Source organism: Adiantum capillus-veneris, chromosome 8 (assembly GCF_014529385.1).
Source record: "Adiantum capillus-veneris isolate H3 chromosome 8, ASM1452938v2, whole genome shotgun sequence".
Lineage (NCBI taxonomy): Eukaryota > Viridiplantae > Streptophyta > Polypodiopsida > Polypodiales > Pteridaceae > Adiantum > Adiantum capillus-veneris.
In genome coordinates, this window is record NC_140938.1 from 121,105,854 (window position 1) to 121,132,396 (window position 26,543).

General features: G+C 44.5%; 1 protein-coding gene across 5 annotated transcripts in view; it reads right to left on the reverse strand.

Annotated features, from left to right (window-relative positions):
- The window catches only part of LOC147452863 (cAMP-dependent protein kinase regulatory subunit-like), a 144,424-nt gene that overhangs the window by 97,455 nt on the left and 20,426 nt on the right, over positions 1–26,543 (reverse strand). The window lies entirely within an intron of this gene.

The window sequence follows — 26,543 nt, forward strand, 5'->3', positions numbered from 1 at the left end:
AAACCTCGAAGATGAAGGTCAGACACCACCAAAAGCAAAGAAAACTTTCCAGAGGAAGATGCGAGAAAGCATGTTGTTGTCAGGTTTGTTAAGGCAATAGAAATCTTTCTAAAACTCAAGATGAACTCATACAAGAATTTTATGAACAGATAGGTCTCTCGATGTAGATACCTAAATCTATGCAAAGAGATGGAAGTTGGCTAAAGAGAATGACAGAACCTAATAAAGAGAGTCAAAGAGATGTTTGGGAAGGGGGTGGGGGGCACGAGAGAGATGAAATGACATGAATCTATTTATACTATCTATAATAGAGGGAGGGATCCCCCCCCCCCCCCCCCCCCTCTGACACATGGCGGTAGCTCCTTCGACCGGCATGTGTGCCCTGTAGCCCCCCGTCCACGCAACGACACAGCATGAGAGAGAGAGAGAGAGAGAGAGAGAGAGAGAGAAATGAAATGAAATGATATATTAACGTCTTCAAAAGGCCAAAATGACCTATGAGACCATCAGATACAAAGTGGTGAATCTAATACAATGTCTGAAGTACAAGTACAAAAAGTACTGAAAGTAAAAAATGAAAACTGAAATGAAGTGTGAAATGTGAAAATGTAGAATAGGCCCTCAATGACAATCTGGGTATCGTGCTAGAATGCCTCTGATCCTCTGCTGGAGTCTCTGTCGATGTAGTGTGCTCCTGTGTCTCGGTCGTGGTCGTCTCGATCTCCCGAGCTCAATCGCCCTGTCAATGAGGGTGTCTCTGGTATGAATGCAGGTACAACCCTGTGCTGGTGGTTGGTCTCTTGGCTCCCTTGATCCAGAGAAATCTGTGATCTGTCTCTGCGACTATCGTACTCCATGTCTCCCCAACAGACTGTCTCTATGTCGGTGTAGCTCAAGTAGATATAAGCCAAGGCATCTCTGGTCCTGATACCTCATGACTCTATCTAGGGGTCCAAAACCCTCCCTGAATAAGCAATGGAAGCGCCCTCGTATCTCATAATACACAGTGCAGTGGCATATGTAGTGTAGCTCTGTCTCTGGCTCTCTACCGCATAGTTGACATATCCTAGACTCTGGTGGTATCCCTCTGAATCTACCCGTCTCAATCTCCAGCTGGTGTGAGGATGTGCGAATCTGACCAATAGCACATCGCAGACCATGAGATAAATGAGTGGCCATGTAGTTCGGACAAGTCACAAACCCATCCCCTGAAAGTTGGAGAAGGTGCTCTTTGTAGAAAGCCATCTTCGTGCCCAACTCCTGTATCGGCTCTACCCATGTCCTCCTGGTGTCCGACTGTATAAGATCCTGACGAATGAGTCTAGTGATCTCCCTCCGTGTGACTGGCAGGGAGGGTGCATCCATGGAATACTGAAAGGGAGGAAATCTATCCATGCTGAAACCATGCCTCTGAAACCATGAGGTCATCTGTGCATACCAACATGATGCATCTCCCTGCATCGCTAACTGTCTAGAGGACTCAAGAGCCAGTCTAATATATCTGCCTCTATGTGTATCCCATAGACTGTGCATAAAGGACACTGATCTGGTAAGAGCCTCAATCTCTATAGGAGGGGCGGCTACCTCCGCTCGAATAATCGCATGTGGTACAGAGGCCTTGGCTCTAATCATCCGGGATATCATAAATACCAAGGGTCTCTCCATGTTCCTCCAACTGTCATGATTCACAGATGGTCCCCAAACTTGGACCCCATAAAGCATAGCTGAAGCAACCAAAGTATCAAAGAGCCATAGTTTTGTTCGTGGTTCTTGAAACTGAACCTGCGAACACATCCTCTCTAGCCCTCCTAATGCCGCATAGGCTCTGGATAGTCTAGTCTCTGCTGCTCTCCTCAGGGTAAACCTCGGTCCCGTAAATACCACCCCCAGATATGTATATTCATCTGTGTACTCCACACTGTCCTGGCCATATACGAGTGTAGGTGCCGATCTCTTCACCCACTGTGGTGTGGTGTTAAACACCATAACCTTGGTTTTACCAAGGTTCACAGACAGTCCACTATCCTCTGCAAAGTTGTGCAATGCATCCAAATGTTTTTGCATGCCCTCTGGCGACTCTGACATTAACACAATATCATCAGCATATAATAATAAAGGGATCCATGTCCCTGCCAGCTGAGCGCCTCTGTCACCCTCTCTGTCAATGTAGTCAGAGACCTCATCTACATACATACCAAAAAGTGTAGGGGACAAAGGACACCCCTGTTTCACTCCAATAGTGGAATGAACAATGTCAGAAATCCCCTCAAGAGTGCGTACCTGGCCAGTCACTGAGCCGTATAAAGCCATGATCCCCCATATGATCTCTATGGGTACTCCCAACTTCAGTAGCCTGTGCATAAATATGGCCCTCGACACTGTGTCAAATGCCTTGCGGAAGTCCACAAAGCAACAATACATCCGTCTCCCATGTGCCCGACCCTCCTCAATAATGGCTCTGAGTGTAAGAATATGGTCCAAAGTGGAGAAACCCCTCCTAAATCCAGCCTGTCCTGCTGCTCGTATGCCCTCAGTTTTTGCCCATTTACTCAATTGCTGTTCAAGAATGGATGCATACAACCGTGCCAATGTGTGCCCTATCATAATAGTATGGTAGTTCCCTGGTACCGTGGGGTCCCCTACCTTGAAAAGAGGTACAATAGTAGATAATCTCCAGGACTCGGGTAGTCCCTCACACATGACACGGTTAAACAACCGCGCAAGAACCTCTGACAGTAAATCTCTAGCATGTATCAAGTGCTCTGCCACCAAACCATCATGATCATATGCTCTCCTAGTCCTCATCCTGTCAATGGCGTTCTTCACCATCTCAGTGGTAAAGAAGTTACTAGTGGCTGGACATGGCTCTAGAGGGTGTGGTAATGGTGGTTGCCCAGGTACTGTATATAATGATGCTGCATATTGACCCCCAATCTCGGGAGAGGTAATCACTGGAGGAGGTGAGTGCTCATGGAAGAGACGCCAGGCCTCACCTGAATCTCGGCTCAAAAAGAGCTGATACAAATCACGTTCGATCTGGGCTAAAAAGGCCCGCTTCTTCCGTCGCACTAAACGCCAAAGGGCAATCCGAGACTGTCTATATGTAATGACTCCAAGTATAAGCTCGCTCTGAATCTGAACTCTCATCTCTCTGCACTCCTCATCATACCAACTATTCTGAGGCATGTTCCCAGAACGTCTTCTCTGATCTGGTTGAGTGTGTGAGTATGCCTCTGCTGCTGCCCCATGCAAGATCTCCGTCAATAAAGTGGTGATCTCCTCCACTGTATATACAGGCTCGGTTGCCCCCATCCGTCTGTAAATCTCTTCCACATAAACTGAATCCGTCTCTGGCGTAAAAGTATACCGTGTGTGTGCAATCCTCCGTGGTGTCTGAGAGACACTATACTGGAAAGAGACTGAAAAAGTCAGGAGAGCATGGTCCACTGCTACTCCAACAGGCATAGGGCCCACACTGAGATCTTGAATATGAGAGATGAAGCTCGGTGAAGTCATGACATAGTCCACTGTACTGGCCCCATGTCTATGTGGAAAGCATGTGAATCCCCCAGACGAAGGAAAAATCTCTAGAACATTAAGTATGGCCAGACCATGCGTAGTTGTCATCTCCATGAGATATCTCCCATACTATGTGTGCTCTTTATCCTGTGAGTGTCTGTCAAGTCCCATCTCCGATATATCCATCTCTCTAAGCATCTCCTCCGAGGTATCATAAAATACCGTTTGGGAGTTGGCCGTCCTGGCATTAAAGTCTCCCAAGAGAATGATATCTCCATCTCTAGAGAACTCCCATATGTCATCATCAGTATAGAGAAAGGGGATTGCCCTCTAGGTGAGGTATAGACTGATGTGCTAAGGGGAAAGTAACATATAGCAATGTATAAGAATCTGCCTGTCTCAGCTCTCAGTCTCACCCACATGTATCTCGCCTGGTCATCTCTCCGGACAATCTGTAATAGCGGCTGCAACTCTTCCTTGAATAAGACTGCTACCCCTCCTGAACCTCGACTTCCATGCTGGGATCTAGCGTCTGGGATCTAACGTGATCACCCTAGGAAGGGGGGAGTTGTAAATCCATCAAGCTCAGCTCATGTACCGAGAAATGCTACACCATTTGGAAGCCCTAGAGCTTCTAACCAACATACCTCTTCAAAGCAAAAACCATTGAAAGATCATATGGTTGTTGGAAGTTCCCAATTGACCCAGATTCCATCATAATCTGCAGACAAATGCTTCTATGCAGATCATCAAGGACAGAAGTTTCAGCCGATCTCCACAAATCAAAGTCAAAAGTCGACAAAGCCCATAGTGTTCAAAGAGTTACATGTGATCAAGCTCACATATGCATATCAAGATGCACATGGTAAAGAATATCATCTAGGTCATGACCTTGTACAAACCCCTACAAATGGCCGACTGAAGTCAAAGACTATTTGAAGATATGCAAAGCCTCAAGCTACCAGAACAGGTGATAAAAAAGTCAGAATCAATGAAAGCAAAAGTCCATAAAGCTAAAAAAAGATCACCACCAAAATCTCCTTCGAAGAGACAGATTCTGCTTGAAAGTACAATGGATCTTCTAAGATCAAAGGTTACCCAAATGCAGGAGGACAATGCTCAACAATTGCAAACAAAAGGTGCACTATCATAGCCAATGGAGCCAACACCGATTGAAGCAGGTGGTCAAAGCAAGGAAAATGCAGACAAAGATAAACCAAAGGACACTACCACAACAAAAGCAATCAATTCAGACACAAATCCTGAAATGATCAAGTGCAACATCATTGCTGAACACGAAGAAAAACTGTGAAGAGAAGTAAAGCTAGATTTTCAGTTAGACAAGAACCTCATGTCTTTTCGCACTTAGAGATGCTCCTGAATTTGTGAGCATATCAAGAAACAAACGAGCAGAATGCTGGGGAATCATCTCCACCACCATTGAAGTAAGTTTACAAATCATCATAGCTCAATTCTATGTGATCACAGCAAAAGTTATGCCAGAGAACGTTCACGAAGGAAATTTGGAATGGCGGCCTCTACACCAAAACAAACTCCATTGCGCCACAAGGGAAATGAGATGAGGGCACCACCTAGTCTTGGAAGCGTGGACTAGGACCGCTACGCAAAGAGAGAGAGAGAGAGAGAGAGAGAGAGAGAGAGAGAGAGAGAGAGCTATCACTATGAATGAAGCATTAACCTCACTGTGTGTACAAGGAATGGATATCTTCAAGCACTCCCAACACAAATAGCATGTAGATTACTAAACAACAACTCAAGATTTAGCCAAAATCACATCAAGCACTCTCACACACATAAAAGAACTCTCTCAATTAACATAAGTGAGAGGAGGGGGGATTACTAGCATAAAACAATTTGCACTCTAGAATGTGCAAGAATAGAGTGAATGAATGAGTTTTATGGGCTCATGATGAGTGATACAAAGACTCAATTGGGCTGAGGGAGACTTGAAATTACAAAGGGGGGGGGGGGGGGGCTCTTTATATAGGCAAGAGAGTGATTAGAAGTGAGGTTAAGATCCAAGTGCAATTTGTACAAATGAAGCTTGATTAGGGACATTCCACCAATGAAGAAGCTCCTTCCAAGTGATTTATTGACCAATTTGCAACTAATTGGCTCCATCATCACTTGTGTTGTCTTTACTCCTTCCTCCATAGCTTGAGTCCAAGAGCTTCCTTATTTTAAAATGTAAAGAATCTACATAAAATCAATGCATATCTAGTAATAATAGAAAGGGGTTGAATGAAAACTTATGAATTACAACAAGATTAAGCATGATTTGAGAGGTGTTTAGAAGAGGAATTTGAAATGGTTTTATGAGCTTGAGAGAGAAAAGGAAGGAGGGGAGTATGAGGAGACTAATGGCTGATTTTTAGAGAAGGACTCAATGTGGAAAAGGAAGGGTGTGTGTGTAAAGGTAGAGGGGGTGGTCTCCACCACAGTTGGAAAAACTGGCGTCCACCATTTTGGCCATATCTCCTAGACCGTAGATGCAAAAATTATTTAAAAAAATATGGTTAGAATCTCCAGCTCATAAGCTACAACTTTGATGAAGACAACTTTTCTTGGATCGGAGTGGACGTATTTTTAAAAAATTCAACAAAATCATGTGTCTGTTTCCATCCTCCACCAAGTCTTCCATCTGGGTCCCAACTGTTTGAATCATCATATGGCTCCAAAGCCATGATGATATGAGCCCCTCATGACCCTTGAATCATGGGTGCATGGCTCCACAAACACATCATATCTTTTCTTTTCACATTTACATATTTCCCTTCCCTTAACCATTAGTTTCTACCTTTCACCTCTTGTGAACTAGTCAAGGAAAAATTCCCATCAAGTCATTTTTTTTCTTTTGAATTTTTCCAAGAGATTGTTCTCACTCTTTCTTTTATTGTAAACCTCTATAAGCAAGGAAAACCAACAAAATATAGTAAACAAAAAATTGGTGATAGGCTCGGATCATAGCCCCCCCAAACCTGGCTAGAGGTATTTATGCCTCTAGCCTTCTTTCCTTGATCTTGGGCTGACCTTATTCTGATGTGATAAGGCTTTAGACGCCATCCATTTATCCTGGTCTTGTGCACTTTACCATCAATGTCTTGAAATCTGTAAGAGCCATTTTTGAACTTTTTAGTGACCAAGAACGGGCCTTCCCATCGAAAAAGAAACTTTCCATCCTTACGAGTGTCGAAGCGATTGTCATATCGAAGCACCAGAGATCCCTTTTTGATGTCTTTAGATGCTAGCTTTTTGTTGAACTTTTCTCTGCGCTTCTCTGCTTCTTGAGAGTAGTGGTTGATGGCTTCTTCACGATCCAATTGCAGCCTCTCTAGATCCATGATCCTTTGATGTACTTTCTCCTTTTGAGAGCCTACCTGGCTACCCAATATTCGAAGATTTGTTAACTTCACTTCAATGAGCAAAAGCGCCTCCTTTCCATAAATCAAATGAAAGGGTGTGTACCCTAATGTGGTTTTGAAGGAGGTTCTATAGGCCCATAGAGCTCCATTCAAGTGTTTGTCCCAATCTTGGCGCCTGGCATGTACCTGTTTGGTGAGAATTTTGCAAATGATTCCATTTACCTTTTCCACCAAGCCGTTGCATCGAGGGTAGTAAGGAGTAGAGTGTTGATGCTGAATATTTAGCTTCTGCATGAGTTCTCCTACCAAGTCTGCTCTAAACCCTGGTTCTCTATCAGATAGTATTTCAAGAGGGGTGCCAAACCGGCAACAGATGTGGTCAAAGATGAACTGACTCACATCCTTAGCAGTAATTCTATTGGTTGGCATAGCCTCAGCCCATCTAGTCATATAGTCTACTCCCATAATGATGTACTCTTTACCTGACTGAGTGCGAGGTAGAGGCCCTATCGCATCAATTTCCCACTTCTCAAAGGGCCCATATACCTTTATTGGGTTCTGAGGTTCAGCTATGAGCCGTCGTGGTCCTGCTTTCTGACATTCATCACATGTTTGACACCAGTATTTGATATCACGATGAAGACTTGGCCAAGTAAACCCAGCTTGTAGAACCTTTCTACTAGTGATGTCGTGTGCAAAGTGTCCTCCGCACACATCATCGTGACAAGCTTTTAAAATCTCTTCAATTTCACTCTTCAAAGGCACTCTCCTAAGCACACCATCCTTACCAAGACAATACAAATTATCATTTACTATGCGATACCTAGTAGCCTTCCTAGCTTACCATCGCCTTTCCCCTGCATTCAAGTGTTTAGGAGCCTCTCCTTGCTCCAGAAGGTGCATAATATCTTCTAAGTCCTCCTTGCCTTGCTGAAGTGGAAGTTGGCTGGACACTGCTCCCACTATTGACTCATTTAACTTCGATGATGCTAGGTGGTCTGCATCCTTGTTCTGGTCTCTTGGCACATAATGTACTTGTGCCTCCCTAAATCTCCTCATAAGAGCTTTGGCTTCTCTCATTTTAGTAGAGAGACTAGCATTCTTGCAAGCCCATGTACCTTGCATTTGCCTTACCAAAAGCATGGAGTCACCAAAAGCATTTAATCTCTCAATTGAATTATCCAAGCACCAACAAAGGCCATGAATTAGAGCTTGATATTCTGCTTCATTGTTGGATTGGACATCTTCTAGAGTGATCCCTTCACCATGGATCCTCTCTCCCAATGGGGATAAGACCACAATGCCTGCAGCTGCCTTATCCTTGGTCCTCTTGTATGCTCCATCAAAGTAGAGGCTATAAGCATTGACCAGAGCCTCTAGAGCTGGCGGTGGTGGAAGTTCCTTTCTCTTCAAATGGAAAACTTTTTCATAGCACTTGTTTGTTAAAATGTCGGCTAAGCATGCTCGAGTTGTTCTTTCAACCTGTATTGTATAATCAAACTCTTGAAGTCGCACCACCCACTTTGCTATTTTGTCAGAGATTTCCGTATGTTGTAGTGTATAGGGAAACATATCCTCCACAGTGATAATTACAAACCTCTTTGGCAGCAAGTATGGCCGAAATTTGGTTACCGCAAACATGAGGGCTAACACTAGCTGTTCCATCAGGATGTAGGCCTTCTCTGTGTTTTCCATTAGGCGGCTAGCAAAATACACAAGCCTCATAAAGGATGTTTTTGGATCTTTTTGTAGGAGGGCAGCACCAATAGCTTCTTCTCCCACACTAGGGTTTACAAAGAATGTTTCTTCCCAACAAGGTTGGAGGATTACAGGGAGTGACCCTAACATTTTTTTTATCTCTCTAAAATGCCCATCACTTTCTTCACTCCAAACAAGCGTCTCTTGACAAGTCAGCTGTTGTAGAGGAAATATCACTTGGGAGAGTAAGTGTATGAATCTACTCAAATATCTTAGCTTTTGCAAGAAAGAGATTAATTGTTTGATGGAAGTTGGGGGATGTAGATTTAGCAATGTTTCTATCTTTTTAGGATCTACCTCGATTCCATCAATGGACACTACATGACCCAATAGTGTAACCTTGCTTTCCCCAATGTGACATTTGTCCTTGTTTAGTTGTCCACCCAGCTTAGCTAAACGAGTAAATCCTTGATCAATCTTGCCGAGATGCATACTTTTGGAGCTGTAAATACAAAAGTCATCTATGAAAACCCTTATGGACTTACCAAAGTAAAGTTGGAAGACCATATTCATGAATCGTTGAAAGGTGGCTGGAGCGTTGGTGAGACCAAAAGACATGACTCGAAATGCAAAACAGCCCCATGGTGTGATGAAAGTAGTCTTTTTCTGGTCCTCCTCTACAATGCGTATTTGAAAGTAGCCGGAGTAGCCATCACACACTGTGTATCGCTCATGGACTGCTACTTCATTTAGAATCTCATCTTGAAATGGGAGAGGGAAGTGGTCCTTTTTTGTTGCAGCATTTAGTGGCTTGTAATCCACGCACACTCGCCATTTACCATTCTTCTTTGGCCTCACCACTATTGGGGAGACCCATTCTGAATCTTCTACTGGGTATATGAATCCTGCTTCTAAGAGTCTCTTCACCTCGGACAATAGTGCATTTTGTTGCACAACTCCTAATCTTCTTAGTTTTTGTACCACTGGCTTGCTCCCTTCTTTTAGATGGATATGATGCTTCACTGCAGTGACACCTGTAATGTGAGTGTAATCAGAAATAAACAACGATGCATGCTTCTTGAGAACATTTACATAACCCTTCCTTTCTTCTTCCTTTATATCCTTGGATAACATCTTCTCTAGGCCGGCATCCCACACATTCTCCATTTGGATCCTTGGGTTGTCTTCTGATGAGGTAGTTTCCTTTATGGTGACGCCCGTGACTTCGAGAGTGCTATCACTCTCTTCACTTGAACTCTCTTCCTCGTCCATGGATGAGGAGTATCCACTTGAGCTCCACTCATCAGCTGACGTCTCTAGTTCAAGGTTCTCTTGTCGCCCATTCTTCTAGTTATAAACGACCTTCCGACTATGGCCACCCACACGAGGCCTCAACTCCAAGTCTCATGTTGCCCAATCTTGCCTAGCTCCTATACCCATGAGCCAAGGTCGTCCTAAAATAAGGGGTATCCTTCTCCCTTCACTGGCATCACATAAGCATCAACCTCTTTAGTGATTCCAAAAACAGAAACTCTCAAAGCTTTCACTACACCCACACAAGTGACAGAGACATTATTGGCCATTTTTGCCCTAAAGTTTGATGATTCCATTACCTCTAAACCCAATTGATGCATTAGCTTTTCTGTCATGACACAAACCTCTGCTCCACTGTCAATGTAAGTTTTTGGAATCCGTTGCTGTAACAAACTTGGACACTCCAAGTCAAGAATCAACCGCGACAGCACCAAATAACCACTTTAAAACAATTCACAGATCACAATAGATTTGCACTGGCCCGGCGGAGTTCCGTGCCTAGAGATATTGGCCCCAAAGACTGGCGCCCCTTTCGGTATTTCTTTTTATATTAATCAATCATCAAAGTACAAGAGAGCGGTTAGGGTTTCACTCTCAGACTCTGCGTCCAGATGCTCTGAGAAGTGAGGCCCTCACCACTAATTTAAAGGTTACAAGGGATGCCCAAAAGCAGAGCCCCAAAAGCTTTTAAAATCAAAAGCATCAGTTCTCTCTCTCTCTTAGAGAGTCTTTTCTCTTTTTTTTACAAAAAAAAGCAAAAGCAAAATTCGCGTCGCTCATCATTTTCCAAAAAAAAAATAATAATAATAATAATAATCCGCCTCCGCGATTTCCGGAATTTTAGGGTTTCTGGCAGAAATTAGGGTTTCTGCTGTCCGCCACGTCATCACTTTGTGACATACCCCCCTCTTGAAAGCATTGTAATCGACCGCGATTACGCCTGCAAAACCGACAAAAGCCATAAACCATCTTAGCAGACACTGACTGTTAGTACCTACGTACTAGGAACACACATCTAGCACATGTACAAAATCGACAGTCACATCACACGACATCACAAGACATCACCAGACATCACAGGACATCACATGACATTCAACATTCATTCGGATCTTAGACCATGATTTATCGGCGATGTAGCTAGCAATCACATCTAGGTCCAATCGGGACCTCAACGATGTCCGATTGACTAACCCCTATTGCAACCATGTCTATTCGAGATCAATCAGACCAAAATGCTGCAGTCATTTCGGCTATCAGTTCCTGCACTCACAAGAAGTCAAGAACAAATCAGTATCATAATCAGGAATTCCATTTCATAAAGTCATCCAGCAGAGTACTGTCAGCTCTCAGTATCCCTGAAGCTCAAAGAGACATCAGTGACTTTAGTATCAAAATCGAGGCATCTGTTGACAACGGAGTGGAGTAACTCCCCTCTTGTGCATCCCACTGCACCAGATCTTCGACCAAGCTGAATTCTGGGTTCCATTTGGAGTAGACTATGCTAAACCAAAAGCATCGAGGTAAAGTTTCACAATCTGAGGAGTATCTGCTAGGTCCTCCTCCTCCATCCACTTCGCATCAAGTGCAGGATAATTCTTGAACTTAACCAAGAACCGCCTTCGGACTTTACCCTTATTCTTCGTATCCTTATGTGCCAAAATTTGTTCAGGAACAAGGATCTCCTCGTTTTCTTCCACTTCGGGTTGCTCATCTGGCTCCCCATCATCAGGCACATCACCTTTAAAAGGTTTCAAGAGATTCACATGAAATGCATTGTGAATCCTCCAAGTATCTAGCAGTTTCAGTCGGAAGGAGACTTCATTTATCTTTTCAGTAATCTGGAAAGGGCCGTAGTATCGCACACTAAACTTTGGAAAAAGCCTCTCCTTTCCCTTGTTCTTTCGTAGGCGTGCCTTCTCAAAACGTAAGAGCACCCAATCATCCTCCTTCAATTTCATGTCGCGACGATGGCGATCCGCTGCCTTTTTCTGTCGTTCTTGAGACTTCTGCAAAGTCTCGCGAACCTTGGCAAAAGCCGTATCCAAATCTCACGTATATTCATCCGCTTCAAAGATCTTATCTTTCGTGCTCAGGAAGGGTGGAACCTTTGCAGCACCTTCAACAATCTCAAATGGCGCCTTCCCCCTCGACGAGTGTATCGTGTTATTGTAGGCAAATTCCACCAAAGGTAAATATCTTTCCCATTGAGTCTTCTGATGTGAGATATAAGACTTCAATAAATCTAGAACCACTGAATTGGCAATCTCGGATTGCCCATCAGTCTGCGGGTGGAACGATGACGAGAACTGCAACCGCGTGCCAATGTTCTCCCAAATTGCCTTCCAAAACAAACTCGTAAATCTGGGATCTCTGTCGGAGACAATTGTCTCAGGCATGCCATGTAATCTGAAAATCTGGGCCACAAACAGTCTCGCTAAGTGATCCGGCTTGACTGTTTTCTTCACTGGAATGAAATGAGCTTGTTTGCTAAATCTGTCAATAACAGTCCAGATACCATCGTGACCACTCTGTGTTCTCGGAAGATCAAAAATGAAATCCATCGCTATGCTTTCCCAGGGGCGGGTGGGTATGGGTAAAGGCTGTAACAATCCCTGTGCTTTATGCCTGTTAAACTTGACCTTCTGGCATACCAAGCAACTGCGCACAAACTCTTCGACATCTTTCTTGAGTCTCGGCCAAAAGAAATATCTCTCTACCCCTTTCATGGTGGTAGCAATGACGCGGTGACCCGTAAAAGGTGGACAATGGAATTCAGTCATAACCTTTTCCCTCAACGGCTGTGTAACGCACAACATAGTCTTTTTCATCAAGTAGCCTTCCCGAAGGGAGTATCCAGCTACTATCTCCCCATCCCGTATCCGTGTGAAAATATCTGCAAAATCTGTATTTGTGGCATACTGATTGACCATATCCTCGAAGCTCCTATGATGTATCGCGGAAATAGCCAGAACCAACGGTTTCCGAGACAAAGCATCTGCCACCACATTCTTCTGTCCCTGCACATGGACAATCTGGAAGTGGAACTGTGGCAAGATGTTCGCCCACCGCATCTGTTTTTCCGAAAGCTGCTTCTATGACAAGAAGTAGCGCAAACTCTGATGGTCTGTAAAGATAGTAAAATCCGCTCCGAGTAGGTAATGCCGCCACTGAGTAAGAGCATGGATAATCGCCAAAAGCTCTTTCTCATAGATCTGTGTTGTCATCTCCGGCCTAGAGAACAAACGGCTCTCGTAAGCTATGACATGGCCTTCTTGCATCAAGACCGCACCCAAACTACGACCACAAGCATCACAAAATACTTCAAATGACTTCTGCAAGTCCGGCAAAGTCAAAATAGGTCCCGTAGTCAATTTCTTTTTCAACGTCTGAAAGGCAGTCACCTCTGGGGGTCCCCATGAAAAAGGTACTCCTTTTTGTGTCAAGATATGCAAAGGGGAAGCAACCTCTGCAAACTTTCGTATGAACCGCCTGTAGTACGAACACAGTCCCAAGAAGCTTTTAACTTCATGGACATTCTTCAAGTCGGGCCAATTACGGATAGTCTCTACCTTGGCCGGATCCATTTGCACTCCTGCGGCTGACACAATGTGTCCCAAAAAGTGTATCTCTGGTAGGAAAAATTCACTTTTCTTTGCATTAATCACTAACTTGTGATCTCATAATGCCTGAAAGACCTGAAGCAGATGATCTCTGTGTTCTGCCTCATTCTTGGAGAATACAATGATGTCGTCAAAGAAAGTGCCAACAAATAGCCTGTACTCTCGAAAAATCCTATCCATCATCCGGTAAAATGTCGCAGGAGCATTGGTTAAGTCAAAAGGCATCACCAAAAACTCAAATAACCCAAAAGTCGTCCGAAAAGCTGTCTTGTAGACGTCTCCCGGTGCTATTCTGATCTGATGATATCCACTCTTCAAGTCAATCCTGCTAAAACATGAGGATCCCTGTAACCTGTCGAGTATATTATCGATCCTAGGAATCGGAAATCTGTTCTTGATGGTGATTTTGTTGAGAGCTCTATAATCGATGCACATTCTCCAAGATCCATCTTTCTTCAAAACCAACAATACTGGAGAGCAATATGGTGAAGTACTAGGCTGGACAAGACCCTTTTCCAAGAGGTCTTTCACTTGGTTCATAATCTCTTCATTCTGTGCTCGGCTCACACGGTAGGGTGGCCGGTTCGGTGGTGTACTACCAGGTATCAGATCAATGGTATGATCTTCAGGACGAGCAGGTGGTAACTCTCTTGGCAGGCCTTCTGAGAAGCAATCGGTGTGAGAGTGTAGAAAATCTTGGCGTTCTTTATCAAGTTTAGACATATTTGTCCTATCATCATCATTCAACTCTTTTATAAAGATCGAGTAAACAAACAGACTGGATTTCATTAATTTTGAAATGGCCGAAGCCGATATAATAGGGACAGACTTGCCCTTCAGTTTAATATCAAGTACAATTGTTCTGCCCTTTTCTGTAGTCAAACTTGCTTTTCTCGCCCGATAATCGACCACGGCGTTGTTCTTGTGGTACCAGGGAATCCCTAAGAGAACATCACAATCCTCCAAAGGCATTATGAAGAAGTCCTCATGCCCCAAATACCCCTAACAATGCAACCGAAGTTTGCCAATGACAGGTGTAATGGCTACGTCCCTGCCGGGTGCCGCTAGAACTGCCTCTGCAAGTGGTCCCATCCGATCGGGAGTAATCTCGAGCCGTGCCGCCAATTCCGGTGAAATGAAGTTGGCCTTGGCTCCTCCATCAATGAAAATCAGGGCCTCTTGATCTTTCACTTTGCCCCAAGCTCGGCAAAGTTCTGTACTCTCATCCATGGTGTCGGGATCAGTACCCACACAATCTGGAACCAGTCCTGTTTTCATCTTGCCTTTTCGTACACGGTCCTCAGCTGCTCTCGAACTCTCAGGCCTTTCGTCGTCCTTGTCATTTTGTTCTTTCTGTGCCTTTTTAGGGCACTTCGCGGAGATATGTCCAGTTTCCCCGCATCCAAAGCACTTCCCCTCCCTGATGTAGCGAGTCCGCTCCTGAGGAGTAAGTCTGGGTCGTGCATCCTTTTTCTTTGGGTTGCTCTTTCTTTTTCTACTTTCATTCCCAGAAGTCTGTCCGGTTCGTTGTGTCGTGACCTCATCTGTGGGGTAGGTCAGACTGCCAGAGTGAATTGCAAAGCCCCGCTTCGCATGACTCATCAACTCCTGAATAGAAGCTGACTTCTGTTCCAAGCAGTGGTCTCGGATCTCTGTAGGTAGACCCAATGTAAACCGCTCAATCTGTTCTCTGAACGAGATCTTCTTGAATGAAGAGGCAGGTAGAAAAGAGTTCCAAAATCTTTCACAGTAAGAATTCACTGTATCGCTCTTGGTCATCCGGAGATGGTTCCAAGCAGCTCGTATATCTCGCTCAAACTCTTGAGTCAACCAAGAAGAAATAAAAAGCCTCTTGAATTTCAGCCATGTAATTGGCACAGTCTTGCTTAATAGAAGCGTGGACCACCAAGTGCGAGCATTCCCCTTAAAATAAGAAGCAGCTCTCCGAATCTTGGAGTGCTCTGAATAGCGTCCTCCTGCGAAAGCGATGTCAAACTGCTGTATAAAAGACAAAGCCTTTGAAGCATCGGAGTATCCCGAAAAAGTATCAAACTTAAGTGCTTGGCCACCTTCCTTAAACTCTCGGATTTTCTTGCTTTTATCTTCGAGAAAGTCATACTAGTTGGCTTTGTAAAAATTCCTCTTGTTTGCATAAAAGTTTCCGTTGTCAGAGTCTGAACTGTCCGTAGACGAGTCCTCTGTAGAAGTGTCACTCACTGGGCGAGACCTAGATTTCCTTGCCTTTTTCTTGCCCTTTCCGAAGCGTTGTTTCTTGCTTCGCTTTTTGCTTTTCTTGTCTTCTTCGCTTGAGTCTGAAGAGCTAGAAGAACTGTCAGAAGAAGAAGAAGAACTGGGTACTCCTTCAAATCGAACACGCTTCTTCCGTTTCTTTGCTTTGTCGAATGTCGACTTACGACCCAAATATCCCGGGAAGTCAGTACCTTTGTTTTGCTTTTTGCTGTGCTTTTTGCTTTTCTTTTGCACGTCGAAAAGCTGAGCAATCCGTGCATCAACCACGTTCTCCAGTTCCTTCTCCGTATATTTCTTGGAGGCAAAAGGTTTCTTGAGAGCGGGTTTCAGGAGTGGTGTTGTGGTTCTCTGCCACTCCCTCTGTACCTCTTCCAAAGAGGTCTGGTTCATATATTTTGCCATCTTCGGGTCCTTGGCAAAATTGAGCATCATCTTTGTTGCATCACCAATCAATTGACGACGCTCCATCTCTCTTTGCTCCGCCTGAGTAGGCCGAGGCGGGCCATACTCTCTGTCTGAATCTTCGTTGTGATCCCAGCCCGCATCTCCAGATGCAGAGGGAGTCGACTGATCATTGCCTGAAGCCATAGGTGCCGCGGAAAAAAATTCGGGGATCGGATTTCCCGTAGAAGAGAAATCGGTCGTGCTCTGATACCACTGTAACAAACTTGGACACTCCAAGTCAAGAATCAACCGCGACAGCACCAAATAACCACTTCAAAACAATTCACAGATCACAATAGATTTGTACTAGCCCGGCGGAGTTCCGTGCCTAGAGATATTGGCCCCAAAGACTGGCGCCTCTTTCGGTATTTCTTTTTATATTAATCAATCATCAAAGTACAAGAGCGCTAGCGGTTAGGGTTTCACTCTCAGACTCTGCGTCCAGATGCTCTCAGAAGTGAGGCCCTCACCACTAATTTAAAGGTTACAAGGGATGCCCAAAAGCAGAGCCCCAAAAGCTTTTAAAATCAAAAGCATCAGTTCTCTCTCTCTCTCTTGGAGAGTCTTTTCTCTTTTTTTTTACAAAAAAAAGCAAAAGCAAAATTCGCGTCTCTCATCATTTTCCAAAATATATATATATTTTTTTTTTTATTTTTTTTTTTTAATACTCCGCCTCCGCGATTTCCGGAATTTAGGGTTTTTGGCAAAATTTAGGGTTTGCAGGAATTTTAGGGTTTCTGGCAGAAATTAGGGTTTCTGCTGTCCGCCACATCATCACTTTGTGACAGTTGCCCCTTGATTTGAGCCTCCACCAAAGGCACTATATCCTTGAGACCATAGGCTTTGATTACACTTACTAGCTTACTTCGGTTTGCCCTCATGCTCACCATTTTTGACCACTGTCGTCACAGCTTCGGGGAGATATGAAGTAGTTGTGGCCAGTAATCTTTGGTCCTTGAGAACTCACATCAGCTGTCAAGTCATAAGGTTGTGTCCGAGATCCCATAGGGAAATCAGAGATGTCAATTTGAGACCTAGTACGGGTCTTTCTCTTCTTGGCTTCATCTTTAGTTGCCCGAGATGTACTTGCTTCATTGCTTGCATCTTTGCTTGTTTCTTTACTTACTTTATCTTGGACACGCACACGCTTGATAGGCATTGTAGCCACTTCATCTATCTTCATCTTCCCTTTAACTATTTCTTCCTGGTTGCTTCTGCCTTTGACGACCTCCTCCATCCTTATGATGCTCACATTTGGTTGAGTAGCAGGGGCTTGAGCTTGAGCACGAGGTGGCTGCAAAATTTGAGGTTGCGATTGCTCTTGTGCTTGAGCTCTAGCACGGGGAGGACTTACTTGTTGTCGAGGACCTCTGACAGGGTAGTCATATCTTCTGGAATGAGGGCAATTATACATGCCGTGGCCATTTTCCCCACAATTGTAACACAACATTTCCCTTGCTTGACGTCGCATTGGTGGCCGATTCCCACCATTCCCCTCAATAGGCCTTCTTGCACCCTGCACAAGATTTACTCTCAAACCCTCTATCTGGTTTGTGAGATTGTTTATTTGTTGGAGCATATCTTCTTGTTGACCTCTATTGAGGCCTGGTGCATTAGGCACATTTGGAGGTACGTGAGAAGCTTCTATAGTTGTGATATTGCCTCCCAAAGCTAGCTGGCCAGCTTGGGTTTGATAGAGAATCTTTCGATTCTTTTCCCTGGCAATTCTTAAGGCATCTTCAAAAGTATTTGGAAATTTGCTCTTTACCTTCTCCCTTAGCAAGGGGTACAAACCTGAGATAAATCGATCCTTTTGGAGGCAATTGGGAGCTCGCTCACCAAGGTTTAGTGAGTCTGACCATTGCCCCCAAAGTTTCAGAAAACCTTCCTCATAGGTTGCATAACCATGAGGGTCAACTTGATGAAGGGCCAGAAGCCGTTGCCATAGTTCTTCTGCCACATTGGCTTGTTGAAATCTTCGTAGGAAAGCCGCCTTCAATCCCTCCCATTCAACTCTTTGGGTTGGATCTAGAGCCTGGAACTATACCCTAGCTTCTTCTTTGAGCACCAAAGGAAAAGCTCTCAATTTCAATGCTTCGTCATCCCTCCTAGAGACAAGGAAATCCATCTCCAAGTTATCCAAAAAATCCCCAACATTTTCCCCACTACGCCCAAAAACAATTAGGGAAAGCCATGATAAAATGGGTTGCCTTCCTCTCAATACAGCACAAAGATGAAAACGTCTAAACCCAAATCATATCTTATTAAGGGTAGAATAAATGGATTGATAGATGCATTAATCTCAACTAGACAACGAGGGCCTAGTAAGTTCCCTATGATGTTTTGGAACCTAAGCTTTGTGCTAGCTATTATATGCACCGTTTGTCTAGCAAGAGGTTGGAAAGGTCCATATAAATCCCTATGATTCATGGAGTATGCTTAAAGCAAGATGAAGATGTAAACATCAAAAGATACATTATGCTCCAAAATAGGAAATATTTTAGGGTCAGGGGACAACAATATCTCTCTCAACCTCTCAGCTCCAAAATAGAAGACCAATCTTTGTTGGAAAAAAAAACTTTCTATCAATGCGCACATTCACCCTAATATTCTGAACTGATTGAAAGTTGTAGAAAATGGGATTATTCATTGGTGCATTAAATACAAACTTCCATGAAGCACTTCATTGAAGTTCAGCTCTCTTCGATCCCACCATTTGAGAGATGCGAAGAATTTGCTCACCAGTGATTAGCCTAGCTTTGGTGTTACCATCTTCAGCTTTGTAGAGTTCATAGGGTTCAATGGCTACCTTCTCAACCACCTTGAGCCTTCTTGCTAGTAGTAGTTGGAGTGCATCACCATATGTAGCCTCTTGCCAATACCGCACACCATTGATGTGTAGCTCCCCCTCCAAAAACTTGTTAATACCCGAGTTTGACAGTGCTTTCACCACCTGAAGTCGAGGCTTCAAAGGAAGTGCCTTCACACTAGCCACGAAGCACTCAACACAATGCTTTGACCTAGGGACTCGATGACTACAAGATTTTCCTTGAAGCAAAGAAGGGTATATGTAGTTAACTCTCTTTACCCGCATACGTGCCGTTTGTTGATAAAGACGCTTCTTTTCTCGAGCTTCTTGGGGAGACCATAGTGGAAGTCTCGGAGAATTTGATAGACCTTCCTTCATAGGATTGACAAAGCGCTGCTTGAGAACTCCTCCGTGGGGGCACCAATTTATGACGAAGGAAATTTGGAATGGCGGCCTCTACACCAAAACAAACTTCATTGCGCCACAAGGGAAATGAGATGAGGGCACCATCTAGTCTTGGAAGCGTGGACTAGGACCGCTACGCAAAGAGAAAGAGAGAGAGAGAGAGAGAGAGAGAGAGAGAGCTATCACTATGAATGAAGCATTAACCTCACTGTGTGTACAAGGAATGGATAACTTCAAGCACTCCCAACACAAATAGCATGTAAATTACTAAACAACTCAAGATTTAGCCAAAATCACATCAAGCACTCTCACACACACATAAAAGATCTCTCTTAATTAACATAAGTGAGAGGAGGGGGGATTACTAACATAAAACAATTTGCACTCTAGAATGTGCAAGAATAGAGTGAATGAATGAGCTTTATGGGCTCATGATGAGTGATACAAAGACTCAATTGGACTGAGAGAGACTTGAAATTACAAAGGGGGGGGAGGCTCTTTATATAGGCAAGAGAGTGATTAGGAGTGAGGTTAAAATCCAAGTGCAATTTGTACAAATGAAGCTTGATTAGGGACATTCCACCAATGAAGAAGCTCCTTCCAAGTGATTTATTGACCAATTTGCAACTAATTGGCTCCATCATCACTTGTGTTGTCTTTACTCCTTCCTCCATAGCTTGAGTCCAAGAGCTTCCTTATTTTAAAATGTAAAGAATCTACATAAAATCAATGCATATCTAGTAATAATAGAAAGGGGTTGAATGAAAACTTATGAATTACAACAAGATTAAGCATGATTTGAGAGGTGATTAGAAGAGGAATTTGTGATGGTTTTATGAGCTTGAGAGAGAAAAGGAAGGAGGGGAGGGTGAGGAGACTAATGGCTGATTTTTAGAGAAGGACTCAATGTGGAAAAGGAAGGGTGTGTGTGTAAAGGTAGAGGGGGTGGTCTCCACCACAGTTGGAAAAATTGGCGTCCACCATTTTGGCCATATCTCCTAGACCGTAGATGCAAAAATTATGAAACAAATATGATCAGAATCTCCAGCTCATAAGCTACAACTTTGATGAAGACAACTTTTCTTGGATCGGAGTGGACGTATTTTTAAAAAATTCAGCAAAATCATGCGTCTATTTCCTTCCTCCACCAAGTCTTTCATCTGGGTCCATCTGTTTGAATCATCATATGGCTCCAAAGCCATGATGATATGAGCCCCTCATGACCCTTGAATCATGGGTGCATGGCTCCACAAACACATCATATCTTTTCTTTTCACATTTACATATTTCCCTTCCCTTTACCATTAGGTTCTACCTTTCACCTCCTGTGAACTAGTCAAGGAAAAATTCCCATCAAGTCATTTTTTTTTTTTTGTTGAATTTTTTCCAAGAGGTTGTTCTTACTCTTTCTTTTATTGTAAACCTCTAGAAGCAAGAAAAACCAACAAAATATAGTAAACAAAAAATTAGTGATAGGTTCGGATCACTTCCTTGTTTCCAAAGTCGGGAAACGCAAAATAAGTGCTTTCTCTTTGACGTTTCCCTTCTCATCCACTCGCTACTTTCCTACTCTTCAAGCACCTGTGTGCATAGGTTCCGGGATGCCCATGCGCTGCAAGAGTTCCTTCACTTCTTCTTCTACATTTTCGGTGTCTTTGATACCAGTAATACGCACATGGAGGGCTCTACTCCTCCTCTTCTGTTCCTCCTCAATGGTCATATTGATGATGGTAGAAGTCTGTGTGGCTTCTGGCATCCGGGCCTTTCCTTTCTTTGCACCTTCAATCCATTTTTCTACTTCATCAACTTTATCCTGTGTTTTAGAAAGGCGCTCCACCCATGAGGAAGCCTCTTTCGAGTTTAGTTCTTCCCCTTCGCGCAGAGTTTTCACCTGCTCCTTAATATCTTCGAGCTCCTTTAACATCGAGGGCTGATTTCCCCCTTCCGTTTTGGGCATAATTTTGCACGTTGCAAGTTCCCCTTTAAGCTCTTCAATCACTGCATCTTTTTCCTTCATACCCTTTTCCACATTGGTTTTCCAAGATTCAAAGCTTGCAATTGCCTCATCCAACTTTTTCTGCATAATAAATTCCATTACATTCACTTCTGCCCACATTAGAGTCTGCATCTTCCCTTTCACAGATAGATACATCTCATCATGCTTACCAAGCATCGCTTTATCGAATTCTTTCCTCATATCTGCATACATAGAATTCTTATAACTCTGTGTTTGCGTACATCTCTTTCTTGACGTCATCTCACATAAAGCTGAGCTCAGATTTAATCATCACTTGAACCCTCTCCATCATTAAATCATCTTGGATTCTGACAGTTTTTCCTGCCCGCAATGAGCTTGGCCAGAGTATGATATCTCTGTTCCTCCGCTTGAATGTCGCTTTCATTTTTTGTGGCGTGGTGAAGCCACTTGCATCACCATCCTCGACTGGTTGGTCCATCCGAGAGAGAAGAACAAAGTGAGCACTGAGTCAAGGCCCTCACCAGCTGAGGTCTGGCCTCCGCCCTGGTTGGCCTTGCCCTCGTCACCAAGTCCTAGCCCTCGTCCTGGCTGACTTGACTGCTCTCGTCCTCGCCCTGGCACTGGTCTAGTCTGGTCTCCCTTGACTCTTCTAGCCCTCTCCCTTGGTAGGCAGCTAGCTCTCGCCCTTGGCACAGCTCGCCCTCGTCCTTCAAAGGTTAGGGCCCTCGTCCTCGCCCTTGGCAAGCTGCTCGCCCTCTTGACACAGGACCAGCAGCTCGACCAGGTCCACCTGCTCGCCCTCGACCAGGTCGAGTAGCTCGCCCCGCCTTCGACCAGCAGCTCGCCCTCGTCCCTCGTCCAGCAGAGAGAGAGCTCGTCCCTCGTCCTTCGTCCAGCAAGTTGGCAGCGCGACGAGCTCGTCCTTCGTCCAACAAGGCAGCGCGAGAGGGTTTGACTCAGCCTGCTCGCCTTCACCTCAGTCTCCTCCCCTCAGACATCTCGTCCTCGTCAGCCTGCTCGCCACAAAATGCTCGCCCTCCTCAAGCTGCTCGCCCTCGTCAGACTGCTCGCCACAGTCTGCTCGCCCTTAGGCTACTCGCCTCAGGCTGCTCGCCCTCGCCCTCGTCCAACTGCTCGCCCTCGCCTCAGGCTGCTCGCTGACTAGGGTTAGAGAGAGAGAGAGAGTTGACTAGGGTCGATGGGCTTTCCCAAAAAGCCAAAATGAGAGAGAGAGAGAGAGAGAGAGAGAGAGAGAGAGAGAGAGAGAGAGAGAGAGATGAAATGAAATGAAATGAAATGTTATATTAACGTCTTCAAAAGGCCAAAATGACCTATGAGAGTTGAGACCAAGCTGTTACAAAATAGTGAATCTAATACCATGTCTAGGTACAAAAGAAAGAACTAGAACAAAGATACTACTACTAGAATCCATCCTCATCTGCACTTTGGATGTCGAGAGAGTATGCTTCGAATCCTCTGCTGTAGTCTCCATCGATGCTGTGTAGCCCCTCTCCTCAATCGTGGCCGTCTGGATCACCATAGTTCCAGTGCTCGGTCAATGAGAGTGCCGGTAGTGGTTGAATGAGTGTGGACCGAGCTCTGCAGTGATGGCTGCTCCTTTGGTTGTCCCATATCTAGTGAAAAGAAATCTGTAATCTGTCTCTGGGACTGTCTCTCTCTATCTCTCCCTAGTAAAGTGTGTCTATAACTGTGTAACTCAAGTAGATATAGCCCAAGACATCTCTAATCCTCATAGCTCATGACCCTAGAGAAAGGACAGAAATCCTCTCTGAATAAGCAGTGGAAACGGCCCCGTATCTCATAGTCCATTGTGCAATGACATATGTAATGTAGCTCTGTCTCGGGCTCTAGCTGGCATAAGCGGCACATCCTGTTGTCTGTTGGTATCCCTCTAAATCTACCAGTCTCAATCTCCAGCTGATGTAAGGATGTGCGTATCTGACCAATGGCACACCGCAAACCATGAGACATATGTGTGTCCATGTAGCTGGGTCGAATCACAAACCCATCTCCTGTGAGGTGGAGAAAATGCTCTCTATAGAAATCCATCTTCGTGCCCAACTCCTGTGGCAGCTCTATCCATGTCCTCGTGGTATCCAGCTAGATCAGGTCCTGACGAATGAGAAATGGGCCGAGGCAATTCTAGTGGCACCTAGACGGGATGTTGCCATTAAACTTGTCATAGGCAAACTTCGGTTGCATTTCGATACCCATGTATCTAGGGCTATGGAACGAGGACTTCTATATCATGCCTTTGGAAGGGTGTGAGGTCCTTTTGGGAATCCCTCGATTCCATAAGAACGGCACTGTGGTCGACTACAGGGTGGGAAAAACAACGTTGAAGAATGAGAAGGATAGAGAAATAGTTCTTGATGTAAAATTAAAGGGCGAATCCGTCCCACTTGTATCGAATTCGGCCATTTTAAAATTAATGAAATCCATATACCTAGATGAATCCAGGATAGGCCCAGATTCACCCTTAAAAGGAAAGTGCAAGGTACAGACCCATGGTAGTCACCCACAAGACAATATAACCATCAGCTCCATCATGCATAGTATTGACTAAATACCACGACATCCCCACTAACATCAAATTTGTGCAACCTTGAGAAGGAACGACAAGATTTTCTACAAGCTCAAGCCGATTGTTTCTCTGAAGGCTTACCAAGAGAGTTAACTCCTAAGCGACCTGAAGATCACACGATTGATTTGATTCTCGATAGCATGCCACGAATCGGCCACCTTACCGAGTTAGCAAAGCCTACAATGAGGAAATTCTAAACCAAGTGAAAGAGCTTTTAGAAAAGGGTCTAATTCAGCCCAGTATATCACCTTATTATTCGCCAGTGTTGTTGGTATTAAAGAAAGATGGATCTTGGAGAATGTGCATTGACTACAAAGCTCTCAACAGAACAGGTTTCCAATACCTAGAATCGATGTCACGTGACACATCCAACCCTATGTGTCCGTGGACAAGCTACAGCATGATCAGGGTTCAGTCAGTCCAGTCAGTCTAGATTAGAAGTGATATGGCACTTTTGTGAGTCTATTCGTAGACCGTGCATGCCCAGTCATTTAGTGTAGATGCATATCCTCTCGTTGCACACAACATGATCATAAGCATTCCCATCACAATCCATCAGAATCAGTCAAGGGAATTTTCCAGTGCATTTAGCCTATTTTCCATATTTTTGACATTTTTCACTTATTATTTTTTAATGACTTTTGTTGGAAAGTAGGTAGGGCAATTTTGCTAAGTTTGTATATAAGCAAACTAGAGCTAGCACTATTTGGCAGAAGAGGCAACAAGAGCCAAGCTCAGCAGGCAACTTCTCAGCAAGACCAAGCCTTGGTGGATTCCCTCCAAGCAGCAGATTCCCCCTCATCCCAGCGTTTTTGGAAAGCAAGCCTCAGCCTTCGCGATTTTGCATCAGTAGTCATCGCCATACCTCCCAGCCACTAGTGCTTGCATCAGCATCAGCATCCAACGTCAGAAAGCAGACAAGCTAGCGTTTTTGACGGATGCAGCCTGGCATTTTCATGAGGATTCAACCCCCTAAAGAAGCAGCAAGATCAGCCATAAAGAAGTAGCAGATTCGGCCTGGAAAGACCATCAGTTTCCAGCCCTAAACCTGCAGATTTTCAGCGTCAAAGACCCACAAAAAACAGCCCCCAAATCAGCGTTTTTGGACTAGTAGCAGATTTCAGCCCATAGCGTTTTTGGATAGTAGTAGAAAGATTGCAGAGTTCAGCCCTTAGGTCGACTTCGTCATCACCGTCGTCATCGTCGACATAGCCTAGACTTGCATCAGTCTCATGCATACCATTTGTACCAGTTTGTGCAATCATAAGTAGACCACTCTCGCCAAAGAGAGTGGGGCCTTCGGAGGAGGGTTTTACAACGTCTCTGGTGTCGTATCTCTCTTCTCTCTCTATCTCTCAATCTCATACACTTGCACGCACAGTGTCCATTCACTTTGTTGTGATCATAGCACTTTCCATTAAGAACGGAAGGCTCTCCCTCCCATAAGAACTAAAAGGAACCCTTGAGCACAGTGTCCATTCACTTTGTTTGTGATCATAGCATTCTCTCATTAAGAACGGAAGGCTCTCCCTTCCATAAGAACAAAAGGAACCTTGAGCACAATTCGGAGCACTCATCTTAAGCGAAGCGCAAACATTCATTCTGTTGCACCTAACATTGGTATCAGAGCTTTGGCAGTGTTCTGTATCACTCAAGGAAAGAACCACAAGAATCACAGAATTTTTTTTGCTTGTTGCGGTCGCACGAATCCAAGTTCGCTTGGGAATGTCGATTCCTAATCGTGTTTTTGAAGAGTGACAGGAATCCCAAGAAAGAAGGGCTTGTCCAACCTCCCCTTATGCCTCTTTTCGCTCATTGAGAGCGGACCGTGCACTTAGCGGCCGGCCACTCGACGTGAGGTGGGAAAAAGCAACCTTGGTGTGAGCGCAAGGCCGCCAAGGGGTGCGCCCGCGGAAAGAAGTAGAACTCGGGTGAAGAGAAGATCCTTCTCAAACACAGATTGCAAGCGAAAGATAAACCTCAAGACCCTAAAGAACCCAAGAACCCAAGTTCCTCGTGGACTTAAGAACCAAGACTCCCAAGAACCCAAGTTCCTCGTGAACTTAAAAACCCAAGACCACAAGAACCCTCCACTTCAGTGGATGGTCATCACTCGAAGCGGAATGGATACTTCGCTTGGAGGTGATGAGCATGAGAGAGGCGAAGAAGAATTTTTCCCACCAGAAGGTTTTTCCAACTCTCCCCCTTCCCCATCTACGTCAAGGATTGCGCTAACTCCTATGGAGGAGTTGGACCAAGAAAGAGAAGCAGACAGAGAGGCCTACGAAGAAGAAATGGCATCCATAGATCATGACTACGAAGAAGTGGCAGCCATAGAACGTAAGTACGACTTGGAAGAAAAAGAAAGTCAAGCCAAATTTGATTGCGAGAACAAAGCAAGACAAGCAATATTTGATCGCGAGACCAAAGCAAGAATGCAAGAGATGTTGCGACTCTTTTCTCAAATGCAGGCACAGATGCAAGAGATTCGGGAAAAGGAGACTCTCTCAGTCTC